This window comes from Hyperoodon ampullatus, assembly GCF_949752795.1.
Source record: "Hyperoodon ampullatus genome assembly, chromosome: X".
Lineage (NCBI taxonomy): Eukaryota > Metazoa > Chordata > Mammalia > Artiodactyla > Ziphiidae > Hyperoodon > Hyperoodon ampullatus.
In genome coordinates this window covers 57,800,373-57,813,663 of record NC_136913.1, presented here as the reverse complement: position 1 = coordinate 57,813,663, position 13,291 = coordinate 57,800,373, and the positions used below count along the sequence as shown (strand labels likewise).

General features: G+C 38.0%; 1 pseudogene across 1 annotated transcript; it reads right to left on the bottom strand.

Moving 5' to 3' along the window:
• Window positions 1-9,525: 9,525 nt before the first annotated feature.
• On the bottom strand, window positions 9,526-10,091 carry LOC307069118 (SAYSvFN domain-containing protein 1-like; annotated as a pseudogene). Its single transcript has one exon. The product of its transcript is annotated as an SAYSvFN domain-containing protein 1-like (transcript).
• Window positions 10,092-13,291: the final 3,200 nt, after the last annotated feature.

Here is a 13,291-nt window from a genome sequence, read left to right as displayed (position 1 = left end):
GGTAATAAGGCACAGGCTTCTGTGACTCTGATTACCCATTTTCCCTCACGTTGGTGCAGAATAGAACTGCTTCCTGCAGGAAATCTCAGCCCTGCCAGAAAAGCCTCCCAGGGCCCACTTCTGGGCAGAAGCACAGTGGTCTTCGTCTAGAAGCAGACGTGCCCTAGCCAGGCAACCCACCTTTCATCAGTAGCTGACAACCTCCCTCCCAGGCTAGCTGATTGTTAAGGCTGATTGGTGTGCATGGACCCCACCATACAGAATATCTGTACTACAGGAGCTCATTAGGGAAGATGAGCTCACATGCTGCCACCTAGCACATAGCTGAACCATCATCACCATCACAAACATTTTTTGAGTGATTACCATATACCAAGCTCCATGCTAAGCCTTTTATGTATATTGTCTCATTAAAGTGGCCAACCCTCTGAGCTGTTACTATTATTATCGCCATTTGCCAATAAGGAAGCTGTGGTACAGAGAAGTTAAGCAACTTGCCCACACTCACAGAACCAGGAAGTGATGGTACCTGCTTACTAGCTATATGACTTCAAATCCAGTATCCCTAACCACATCCATCAGCTTCTCCCTCAAACAGTCCCGGGGACTGGGATTCAAGGTGCTGCAGTGGTTTTAGAAGCATCCTTATATGACTGTTCTGAGACCAGGCTTTGAGATCAAATAGGCTTGGGTTTCAATTCTGTTTCTGACCCTTATTACTTTTGCAACCTCCCTGAGCTTCTGTTTGCCCTATGATGAATTGGGGAGAAACCGTTCCTTCATTCATAAGTGCCTACCATGTGCCAAGAAAATAACACTTACTTGTGGGGGTGCTGTGCAGCTTGAACTAGCTGCTATATATATAAATCCCCTGGCCCATACTACATGCTTGCCAAATAATGGCTCTTATTATTGTTGTGTAGTTGCAGTTGTTAGAGAGAGAGAGACAAAGGGGGAAATGACCAGGAGGTGTCCCATTTGGAGTGAGACCAGATGCAGTCCCCAAGATCTAGGCTGATTCAAACGCCAGGGAGGCAATGGCACAGGCAGGTGGAGAAAGGCTAGGATCCTTGGCCAGGTCAGTAGAAGGCGGCTCTGCCAGCAGGGCCTTAGGCTGTAATCTCAGGCTGAATTTACACAAGGCGAACACACGAGGGCATGCGCCCCTCAAAATGGGCTGGTTCAGAGACTCCCAGAAGCCAGTGCTCCCGCTCCCTGTTTTCACCTCTAGGGCAGCTGGCCCTGGCCCTGAGACTGAGAAGGAGGCTGAGGGAGGGAGGAGACATAGGAGATTAACAAAGTCCTCTCTGGGGCACAAAAGAGCAGATACAGGGTGTCGACCCCCTGAAGAGGATAAAAGGGGAAGTAGAACAGACTCAGCAGATTTGAAGGTTGAGGGGGGAAAGAAGTCACAATACAGGAGATCAGGTTGACCCCTTAGCCTGGGGACCAGGCAAGTAAACAGCATCAGTCTGTTATTCTCTGTTTCTCTCTGTCTCTCTCTTTCACACACACACACACACACACACACATGCACGCACACACACACACACGCACACACACACACAGGTGTTATGAGGCAGTCCCAGATTTGGAGAAAAGAGCCTGAATGAGGCATGAGATTGTCCAGCCAGGGGCATTTGGGGTCAGACACAATCTCAGTCTTCATTCAGTGATTATGAAAAATAAACCCAGCAAAACTTCCTGTCTCTAAAGGGTCAGTTCGTGGAAAAGGCTAACTTGCTATCTCTACTGAGAAAGGTCCAATGAAATCAAGCCAGTCCCAAGGTTAGGAATCTCAAAGAACTTCTAAAGCCTGAGCAGGATGGTTTAAACTTCAGAATGAAGGGAGAGCAAGGGATGGTAGCAAGATGCACCAGCCTTGGCGTCAGGCACATTCACTACAAACTTGCTGACAGTGTGGCCTTGGGCAAGTTACATAAACTCTCTGAGTTTCCTTCATCTTTCAAATAGGAATAATAATAATAGTACTACTAGGTAAGAGGTAAGTAAGATCCTGGGTATGGAAGTGTCTGGCACACAGCTGGTGCCTAGAAAATATTGTTTCTGCAGCTATCCATAAGGGAGTCTTGAGAACCAACTGAAGTGGGAAACTTTGGGGACCTTGAGGCAGGTTGTCCTACCTGGGGGCAGCAGCTTACTGTCAGGAGGTGAAACCTATGTAAGATTGGACCTAGACTAGATAAACTTTAGGAAAAAGTGGAGATAAGTGAGGGGAGAGGAGTCGACGAATGACAACAGAAAACGCAATTCTCATTTTCCGAACACCACAAGTTACCAGACCTGGTTCCCAGTCCTGCAATAGAGCAGTGAACAAGCCAGAGGAGGCTCTGCTTCTGGAATGGTGCTCACATCCCAGCAAGAGAAGACAGGACACATTCAGATAGTAATCAATACTATGGAGAGGATAATGCAGGGTAATGGGATGGAAAGAGGTCGAGATAGAAGTGGCAGGGGTTCCTTCAGAAGTGGGTATCACATCATCACGGGGCCTTTGAAGTGGCCATGTCTGAGCTGAAATCAGAATGATTAAAAGGGCCAGGCATCCAGAATCCAATCCATCCTTTTACGCACGGGACTAATTCCCCCCACATTCAGCCCCTGCTATGTCTTCTCTTTCTCTGCCCTCTTCTGATCTTTCCCCAGAGCTTTCTTTGCTTTCTCTGGTCACTCTCTACTCTTTGTACTGTAAATCAGTCCTGACTTTCAAGGCCTCTTTCAATTTTCCTTTAGTCATTACTACGAGTTCAACAAACCAAAAGGCCCCAAATCAGGCCAGAAAACCCAAGAAGCTTTTTAGAAGTGGGAGGAGAATGGGGAAAGACAGTGAATCCTTAAGTCTCATTTTTTTTCCCTGTCACCCTTGTGAAATTGAAAAAAAGGAATAGCAACCTGACAGGAATGCTGTGGGGATTACCCTACGAGTACATAGCATGTACTTAGAATATGTTAATTCTCTCTCTCCTCTTTCTTGATATTTTAAAGCATAAAGTGTCTGACGTTAATTACATGTTCATCATAGAGTGTATGGAAAGCACTGTAAAACAGAAGAAAAGAAAAATAGTAACAATCTCCCTCACAAAACCCCACAACTCAAAGTTAACAACCACTTGTTAAATTTTTGGTGTGTTTCCTTCCAGGATTTTTTATATGTTTCTTTTTTTTTAAACAACTCTATTGAGATATCATTCAAATCATAAAGTTCACTGTTTTAAAGTATACAATATAATGTATTTTAGCATATTCCCAAAGTTGTGTGACCGTCATCACTAACTAATTTTAGAACATTTAATCACCCCAAAAAGAAGCTTTACACCCATTAGCAGTCACTCCCATTCACCTCCACCTCACTTCCTGCTGTCTCTATAGATTTGCTTATTCTGAGAGTTTCATAAAAATGAAGTCATACAATATGTGGCCTTTTGTGTCTGGCTTCACTTAGCATGATTTCAACGTTCATCCAAGCTGTAGTATGTATCAGTACTTCATTCCTTTTCATGGCCAAATAATGTTTCATTTTATGGATATACCACATTTTTTATCCATTCTTCAGTTGATGGTCACTTAGGTTATTTTCATTTTTGGCTGTTATGAATGATGCTGCTATGAACATTCATATACCAGTTTTTGTGTGGATATATATTTGAATATATACCTAAGAGTGGATATATACCTAGGAGTGGGCCTGCTGGGTCATATGGTAAACCTATGTTTAACATTTTGAGGAACTATCACCCTATCAACATTTCTTTCTTCACAGTTATGGTGATGCTGTAATACAATCACCTATACTAGCTTTCTGAGACTATTTGATTTTCCCTAGTTTCTTAGTGAAATATTTTTTCAAATGTCCTTTAAAAACACATTCAAGTCAATAAGGCATGGGATAAGCCCTGGGAATATAAACATGAATAAAAGCTGGTCACTGCCATCAAGCAGCCCACAATCCAGTGGGGGAAGCAGACTCATCAAGTTAAATCCCACGTGATCTGTGCTATAGTGGGGCAATGTACTAAATGCTGGGACAGCACAGGGGAAAGGGCAAAAATCTTCCTGTGGGGTGGTAGGGAAGGCCTCCTAGGGAAGATGACATTTGCAGACTCTGGGAAGATGAGTGTGGGTTCATCAGGGAGATGAGGAGGAAGAAGAGGAGGAGGAGGAGAGGGGGAGGGAGAGGGGGAGGGGAAAGTCAAGCAGAGGCAACAAAATGTGCAAAAGCATGGAAGCATGAAAGAAAATGGTACCCAAGATGCTGCAAATAGATTGCTGTGACTAGAGTCCCAGGTACTTTAAGGAAAAGAGCAGTAATGATGCTGGTAATGTAGGTCGGGGCCAGATGTTGAAGGGCTTTGAGTGACATGTAAATAATTTATAGTTTAACATGTATCATTTGCAGGGGAAGCCTTAGAAGGATTTGAGGCCAGGAGGGGACAGGATTAAAATTACAGAGTTTAAAAAGTACTTTTGAAATCAAAATATTACACATGTATATGGTTAAAAATCAAAGAGCAGAAGTGTTCAGTATAACAACCAACCATCCCTTGCCCCATCCTTTCCCATGCCAAACCTTCTCCTCTTTTAGTGGTTTCTCCTGGTAATTAGTTTCCTCATTTATTCCTAATTTATATACATAAGCTGCTATTTCTTATTTTTCTTCCAGTTTTATTGAGATATAACTGACATACAGCACTGTATACGTTTAAGGTGTAGAGTATAATGATATGACTTACATGCATCATGAAACGATTACCACAATAAGTTTAGTGAATACCCATCATCTAATACAGACACAAAATTAAAGAAATAGGAACTTTTTTTCCTTGTGATGAGAACTTTTAGAATTTACCCTCTTAACAAGTTTCATATATAACATACAGCAGTGTTAATTATATTAATCATGTCATACATTACATCCCTAGTAATTAATTTATCTTATAACTGGAAGTTTGTACCATTCGACCACCTTCATCCAATTCTCCACCACCCCCCCCAACCTGCCCCATTAACCACCTCTGGTCATCACAAATCTGATCTCTTTTTCTATGAGTTTGTTTGTGTTTGAAGTATAATTGACCTACAACACTATGTTAGCTCCTGGTGTATGATATAGTGATTCTATATTTCTATACATTTCAAAATGCTCATCATGATAAGTCTAGTTACCACTGTCACCATACAAATATATTACATAATTATTGACTGTATTCCCTACACTGTACATTTCATACCCACGACTCATTTATTTTGTAACTGGAAGTTTGTACCTCTTAATCTCCCTCACCTATTTTTCATTCCCTAACCCCTTCCCCCTGGCAACCACTTGTTTGTTTTCTGTTTCTATGACTCTGTTTCTGTTTTGTTGTATTTGTTCATTTGTTTTGTTTTTTAGATTATACATATAAGTGAAATTGCAGAGTATTTGTCTTTCCCTGACTGACTTATCATAATACCCTCTAGGTCCATCCATTTTGTCATAAGTAGCAAGGTTTCATTTTTTATGGCTGAGTAATGTTCCATTGTGTATGTACACCACATCTTCTTTATCCATTCATCTATCAGTGTGCATTTAGTTTGCTTCCACATCTTGACTATTGTAAGTAATACTGCAGTGAACATAGGGGTGCATATATCTTTTCAAATTAGTGATTCCTTTTGTTTTGATAAATACCCAATAGTGGAATTGCTGGATCATATGGTAGTTCTATTTTTAGTTTTTTGAGGAACTGCTATACTGTTTTCCATACTGGTTGAACCCATTTACATTCCTACCAATAGTGTACAAGGGTTCTCTTTTCTCCACATCCTCTCCAACAATTTGTTATTTGTTGTCTTTTTGATGATAACCATTCTGACAGGTGTAAGGAGATATCCCATCATGGTTTTGATTTGCATTTCCCTGATGGTTAGTGATATTGAGCATCTTTTCATGTATCAGTTGGTCACCTGTATGTCTTCTTTGTAAAAATGTCTATTCAGATCCTCTGTCCATTTTTTAATTGCTTGTTTTTTGATACAAAGTTATATGAGTTCTTTGTGTATTGGGGATATTAACCCCTTATTGGATATATCATTTGCAAATATCTTCTCCCATTCAGTAGGTGGCCTTCACAGTTTTTGGATAGTGTCCTTCATCATGCAAAAGCTTTTTAGTTTGATGTAGTCCCATTAGTTTATTTTTGCTTTCATTTTCCTTGCTTGGGAAAACGTATCCAAAATATATTGCTAAGACCAATGTCAAAGAGAATACTGCCTATGTTTTCTTCTAGGAATTTTATGGTTTCAGGTGTTACATTTATCCCTCGAATCCATTATGAGTTTATTTTTGTATATGGTGTGAAAAAGTAGTCCAGTTTGATTCCTTTGCATGTAGCTATCCAGTTGTCCCAGCAACATTGATTGAAGAGACTGTTTTTCCCCCATTTTATATTCTTGCTTCCTTTGTCATATATTAATTGACCATATAAAGGTGGGTTCATTTCTGGACTCTCTATTCTGTTCCATTGATCTATGTGACTATTTTTATGCCAGTATCATACTGGTTTTGATTACTGTAGCTTTGTAGCATGGTCTGAAGTGAGGGTGCATGATGTTTCCAGCTCCGTTCTTTTTTCTTAAGATTGTTTTGGCTATTCAAGGTCTTTTGTGTTTCCATACAAATTTTAGAATTATTTGCTCTAGTTCTGTGAAAAATGCCATTGGTATTTTGATAGGGATTGCACTGAATCTGTAGATTTCCTTGGGGGAAATGGTCATTTTATCAATATTAATTCTCCCAATCCATGAACACAGTATATGTCTCCATCTGTCTATGTTGTCTTCAATTTCTTTCATCAGTGTCTAATATTTTTCCAAGTACAGGTCTTTCATCTCCTTAGTTAGATTTATTTTTTTGATGTGATTGTAAATGGTATTGTTTTCTTAATTTCTATTTCTGATAATTCATTGTTAGTGTATAGAAACGCTACAGGTTTCTGTGTATTCGTTTTGTATTCTGCAGCTTTATGAATTCATTGATGAGCTCTAGTAGTTTTTTGGTGGCATCTTTAGGATTTTCTATATAGAGTATCATGTCATCTGCAAATAGTGTCTGTTTAACTTCTTCCTTTCCAATTTGGATCCCTTTTATTTCCTTTTCTTTTCTGAATGCTGTGGCTAGGACTTCTAATACTATGTTCAATAAAAGTGATGAGAGTGGAATTAAAATAATTAAAAAAAACAAAACCAAAAAAAAAGTGGTGAGAGTGGGCATCCTTGTCTTGTTCCTGATCTTAGAGGAAATGTTTTGATCTTTTCACCATTGAGTATGATGTTGCCTATAGGCTTGTCATAAATGGCCTTCATTATGTTGAGGTATGTTCCCTCTATACCCACCTTGTTGAGAGATTTTATCATAAATGGATGTTCAATTTTGTCAAATGCTTTTTCTGCATCTATTGAGGTGATCATATGATTTTTTATTCTTCAATTTTTTAAGGTGGTATATCATATTGATTGATTTGTGGATGTCAAACCTGGGATAAATACCACTTGATCATGGTGTATGATCATTTTAAAGTATTGTTGAATTTGGTTCGTAATATTTTGTTTAGGATTTTTGCATCTATGTTCATCAGAGATACTGGTCTGTAATTTTCTTTTTTTGTGATATCTTCGTCAGGTTTTGGTATCAGGGTGATGATGGCCTCATAGTATGAGTTTGGAAGGGTTCCTTCCTCTGCAATTTTTTGAAATAGTTTGAGAAGGACAGGTGTTAACTCTTCTCTGAATATTTGGTAGAATTCACCTGTAAAACCATCTGGTCATAAACTTTTGTTTGTTGGTGATTTTTTTGTTTGTTTTTTTTGTTTTTAATGATTCAATTTCATTCTTGGTAATCAGTCTGTTCATATTTTATATTTCTTCCTGGTTCAGCCTTGAGAGATTATATGTTTCTAGAAATTTGTCCATTTCTTCTAGGTTGTCCATTTTATTGGTGCATAATTGTTTATAGCCATCTCTTATGATCTTTTGTATTTCTGTGGTGTCAGTTGTAACTTTTCCTTTTTCATTTCTGTTTTTATTTATTTGGATCCTCTCTTTCTTTTTCTTGATGTTTATGGATAAAATTTTATCAATTTTAAAAATCTTTTTAAAGAATTATTAGTTTCATTGACCTTTTATATTTTTTATTCTCTATTTTATTTACTTCTGCCCTGATCTTTATTATTTCTTTCCTTCTACTAACTTTAGGTTTCATTTGTTCTTCTTTTTCTATTTTCTTTATGTGTATGGTTAGGCTGTTGATTTGAGATTTCTCTTGTTTCCTGAGGTAGGCTTGTATCACTAAAAACTTTCCTCTTAGAACTGCTTTTGCTATGTCCCATAGATTTTTAATTGCTGTGTTTTTGTTCTCCTTTGTCTCCAGGTAATTTTCTTATTTCCTCTGATTTCTTCAGTGATCCATTGATTGTTTAGCAGCATATATTTTAGCCTCCACGTTTTTATGTTTTATACAGTTCTTTTCTTGTAGTTGATTTCTAGTCTTATAGCCTTCTGGTCAGAATAGATGCTTAATATGATATTAGTCTTCTTAAATTTACTGAGACTTGTTTCATGGCTTAGCATGTGATTTAAAATCTTGGAGAATGTTCCACATGAACTTGAAAAGATGTGTAATCTGCTGCTTTTGGATGGAATGTTATATATATATATATATTCCTAGTATGTATGTTAAGGTTTTCTTTATCATGAAAGGGTGCTGGATTTTGTCAAATTCTTTCTCGGCATCAATTGAGATGATCATGTGGATTTTTCCTTCATTCCATTAACATGGTATATTATAATTTTTTTGACATAGAAAACAAATTTATGGCTACCAAAGCAGAAAGGTGGGGGGGGGAGGGATAAACTAGGAACCTGGGATTAGCAGATACACACCACCATATATAAAGCAAACAGCAAGGACCTACTGTATAGCACAGGAACTACAAAATACTTAATATTTTGTAGTAACCTCTATAAGAAAAGAATCTGAAAAAGAATATATATATGTATAAATGAATCACTTTGCTGTACACCTGAAACTAACACAACATTGTAAATCAAATATATGTCAATTTTAAAAATTAATTAATTAAAAAAAGACTTAAAGAGAATATTTACTTTTAACATATAGTCCTGATGTACCAAAACATTACTTCAAACAGCTGGATATTTTAAACAGTTATCTCCCCAGTGCCCCCCTACTGTTCTAAAAATCACCTCTCTTAAATAAAGAGACAAATAGGTCTCCTTTCTTGAGTGTGTAATTTTTATAAATTGCATCAGATCCACAGTGAGTGTCTTTCTGGGAGTTTCACCAAAACCAAAAAGAAGTTCTGATATAAAACTGCAGCAGGAAATCAGGGAAAGCATGTGGAACTGTGGGGTCACAGAACTGACCTGCAAGCTATCCTTAGCCAAACCCACAAACCGACACCCCAGGGGTGTGAGGGCCCTAGGGCCCAGCCAACAGCAGGGCTGGCCCTATCTCCCCTGCAGGGGTCTCAGGTGCAGCTTGCGTTCCAGCTGCTGGGCAATCAGGGTGCCCTGGATGGCCTCACAGTCTGGGTTGAACATGGAGTACCCGCTCTTCCCCCCTCTGCCTTCTCCTCAGGGCCTCGTTTCCCCACATGCATCCAGTAGAAGAGGGACAGGACAAAATAGACCAGGCCAAATTCCAGTTCCACAGACAGTCCCAGCAGGACCAACCAGAGGAGCACCTTCAAGAAGGTGATGTCGGTCAGGGGAGACTGGCCCTCCTGGGGCGGGGGCGGCAGAGGCGGTGGCTTGGCTGCATTCCACGGTGGCTGTGACATGCAGTCCCCAGGACAAGCTGCTCCCTGAGCAAGGCTGGGCCAGGCCTGGGTGCTCAAGGGCCTCGATTTCCACACCAAGAACCGTTTTAGCCAGCCTGGGGCTGCCTTTGGAGTTGCAGCTGCTTCCACCTTCTCTCCTGAGGTTTGTGCACAGTGGCTCTGAAGTGCTGGGTTCTGCCGCCAACCTGGCTGGTTTCTGGGCCCTACTCCCAACTCAGCTAACCGCTGCTCCATGGCACATGCCCTGTTCTCTGTGCGCCCAGGAGTGCGTGTGCCCATGCTGGTGTATTATATGGATTGATTTTTAAATGTTGAAAGACCCTTGCATTCCTGGCATAAATCACTTTTGGTCTTGGTGTATAATACTTCTAATATACTGCTGAATTCAGTTTGTTGGTGCCTTGTTGAGAATTTTTGGATATATATCCACAGGTGATATTAATCTGTGGCTTTCGTTTAATGTGATATATTTGTCTATCCTTAGTATCCGGGTAATGGTGGCCTCACAGAATGACTTAGGAAGTGTTCTCTCATCTTCTTTAGGAAGATTTTGAGAATTGGTGTTAACTTATTTTTAGGTGTTTGGCAGAATTAAGTAGTGGAGCCATTTGGTCCTGAGCTTTTCTTGCTTGGGAAGTTTTTGATTACTGATTCAAGCTCTTTATTCATTATTGCTCTAATCAGATTTTCAATAAGATATAACAATTATGAACATATATGCACCCAACAACAGATTCCCAAATATATGAAGCAAAAGTTGACAGAATCAAAGGGAAGGATAAACAATTCTATAATAATAGTTGGAGATTTCAATACCCTGCTTTTATTTTTTTATAACTTTATCTATTTATTTATTTTTGGTTGCACTGGGTCTTTGTTGCTGTGCACAGGCTTTCTTTAGTTGCAGCAAGCAGGGGTTACTCTTTGTTGTGGTGCACGGGTTTCTCATTGTGGTGGCTTCTCTTGCTGTGGATCATGGGCTCTAGGTGTGTGGGCTTCAGTAGTTGTGTCACACAGGCTCAGTAGTTGTGGCTCACGGGCTCTAGAGCACAGGCTCAGTAGTTGTGGCATGTGGGCGATGCAGCATGTGGTATCTTCCCGGACCAGAGATCAAATCTGTGTCCCCTACATTGGCAGGTGGATTCTTAACTACTGTGCCACCAGGGAAGTCCCTCAATACCCTACTTTTAATAATGATAGAACAATCAGATAGAAGATCATTATGGAGATAGAGAATTTAAGCAACACTATAAACCAACTAGACCTAACAGACATACACAAATCCTCCAGCCAACAACAGCAGAATGCATATTTTTCTTCCAATTGCAGATAGGACGTTCTCCACAACAGAACATATGTTAGGCCACAAGTCAGGTGTTAATAAATTCAAAAAGACTGAAACCATACAAAGGATATGCTCTGAACACAAAGAAATGAAACTAGAAATCAATAACTTTAGGAGAACTGGAAAATTCCAAATATGTGGAAATAAAACCATACATTAAATAGCCAATGAATGAAAGAAAAGAAAACAGAAGAGAACTCAGAAAATACTCTGATACAAGTTAAAATTAAAAACACAATATACCAAAACTTACAAGATGAAATGAAAGCCATGCTCAGATGGAATTTTATAGTTGTAAATGTCTACATTAAAAATGAAAAGAAATCTCAAATAAGCAACTTATCTTCATACCTTAAGGAAGTAAAAAAAAAAAGAACAGCAAATTAAACAAAAAATTATCAGAAAGAAAGAAATAATAAAGAATGGAGCTGAGAATAATAAAATAGAGAATAAAAAGGTAATAGAGTCAATGAAACTAAAAGCTGGTTTTTTTAGAGATTATTAAAACTGACTAACATTTATCTATACTTACTAAAGAGAGAGAGGGAGAGACAAAGAAGAGAGAAAGAACTAAATTTCTAAAATCATAGGTGAAAGTGGGGACATTGCTACTATACCTTACAGAAAAAAAAAAAACTTGTAGGAAAATATTATGAAAAATTGTTTGCCTACAAATTAGATAACCTAGATGAAATAGACAAATTTCTAGATACAGACAAACTACCAAAACTGATTAAAGAATAAATAAACATCTTAAATTTGTACCAATTAGTTTGAAGTAGTACCAGCTTAGCTTTATTGGTGTACAAAAATATTGCTCTTATGCAGCTCCATCCCATCTTCCTTATGTTGTCATTTTCACAAATCACATCTTTATACATTGTATACCTATAGATTTGTAATTATTGTTTTATGTGTTTTCCTTTTAAATTGTATAGAAAAAAGAGGATTTATGAGGTAGAAATCAATAATACTGGCTTTTATGTTTACCTACATAGCTACCTTTACCTTTGTTTTTTATTTCTTTATATGGCTTTGACTTACTATCTAATGTTCTTTTATTTCAGCCTGAATTACTACCATTAGCATTTCTTGTAGTACAGGTCTACCAGTGACAAACTACCTCAGTGTTTGTTTATCTGGGAATGTCTTGATTTCTCCTTCATTTTTGAAGGATATTTTTGTTGAGTATAGAAGTTTTGGGTGACAATTTTTTTCTGTTAGTATTTTAAATATGTCATTCCACTGTTTACTAGTTTCCATGATTTTTGATAAGAATATACATTCTTCCCAAGTGCACCTGGAGCAATTACCAGGATAGACTATTTAATAGGCCATAAAAAAACCTCAATAAATTTAAAAGGATAGAAATCATATGAATTATGTTATCTGACCACAATGGATTGAATTTAGAAATCAAAAATAGAAAGATATTTCAGGAACTCACAACTATGTGGAAACTAAACAACAAACTCCTAAATAACCACTTGGTCAAAGAAAAAACTCAAAAGAAAAATTAGAAAATACTTTGAGATCAATGAAAATGAAGATGAAACATTCCAAAACTTAAGATGTGGTTAAAGCAGTGTTTAGGGGGAAATTTATAGCTGTAAATACTTATGTTAAAAAAGGGGAAATATTTCAAATCAGTAACCTAATTTCCACATTAAGACACTGGAAAAAAAGAATAAAGAAATGTAAAACAAGCAGAAGGAAAGAAATAATGAAGTGCAAATTAATGAAATAGAGAGTAGAAAATAGAGAAAATCAATGAAACCAAAAGCTGGTTCTTTAAAATGATTAACAAAATTGACAAACTTATAGCTATACTCACAAAGGAAAAACCATAGATGACTCAAATTACTACATCAGAAACTAAAGAGAAGACATTTCTACAAATATTACAGAAATAAAAATGATTAAAAAGGAATACTCTGTATATATGTGCCGTATGCTAACACATATATATGGAATTTAAGAATAAAAAGATTCATGAAGAACCTAGGGGTTAGACAGGAATAAAGACACAGACCTACTAGAGAATGGACTTGAGGATATGGGGAGGGGGAAGGGTAAGCTGTGACAAAGT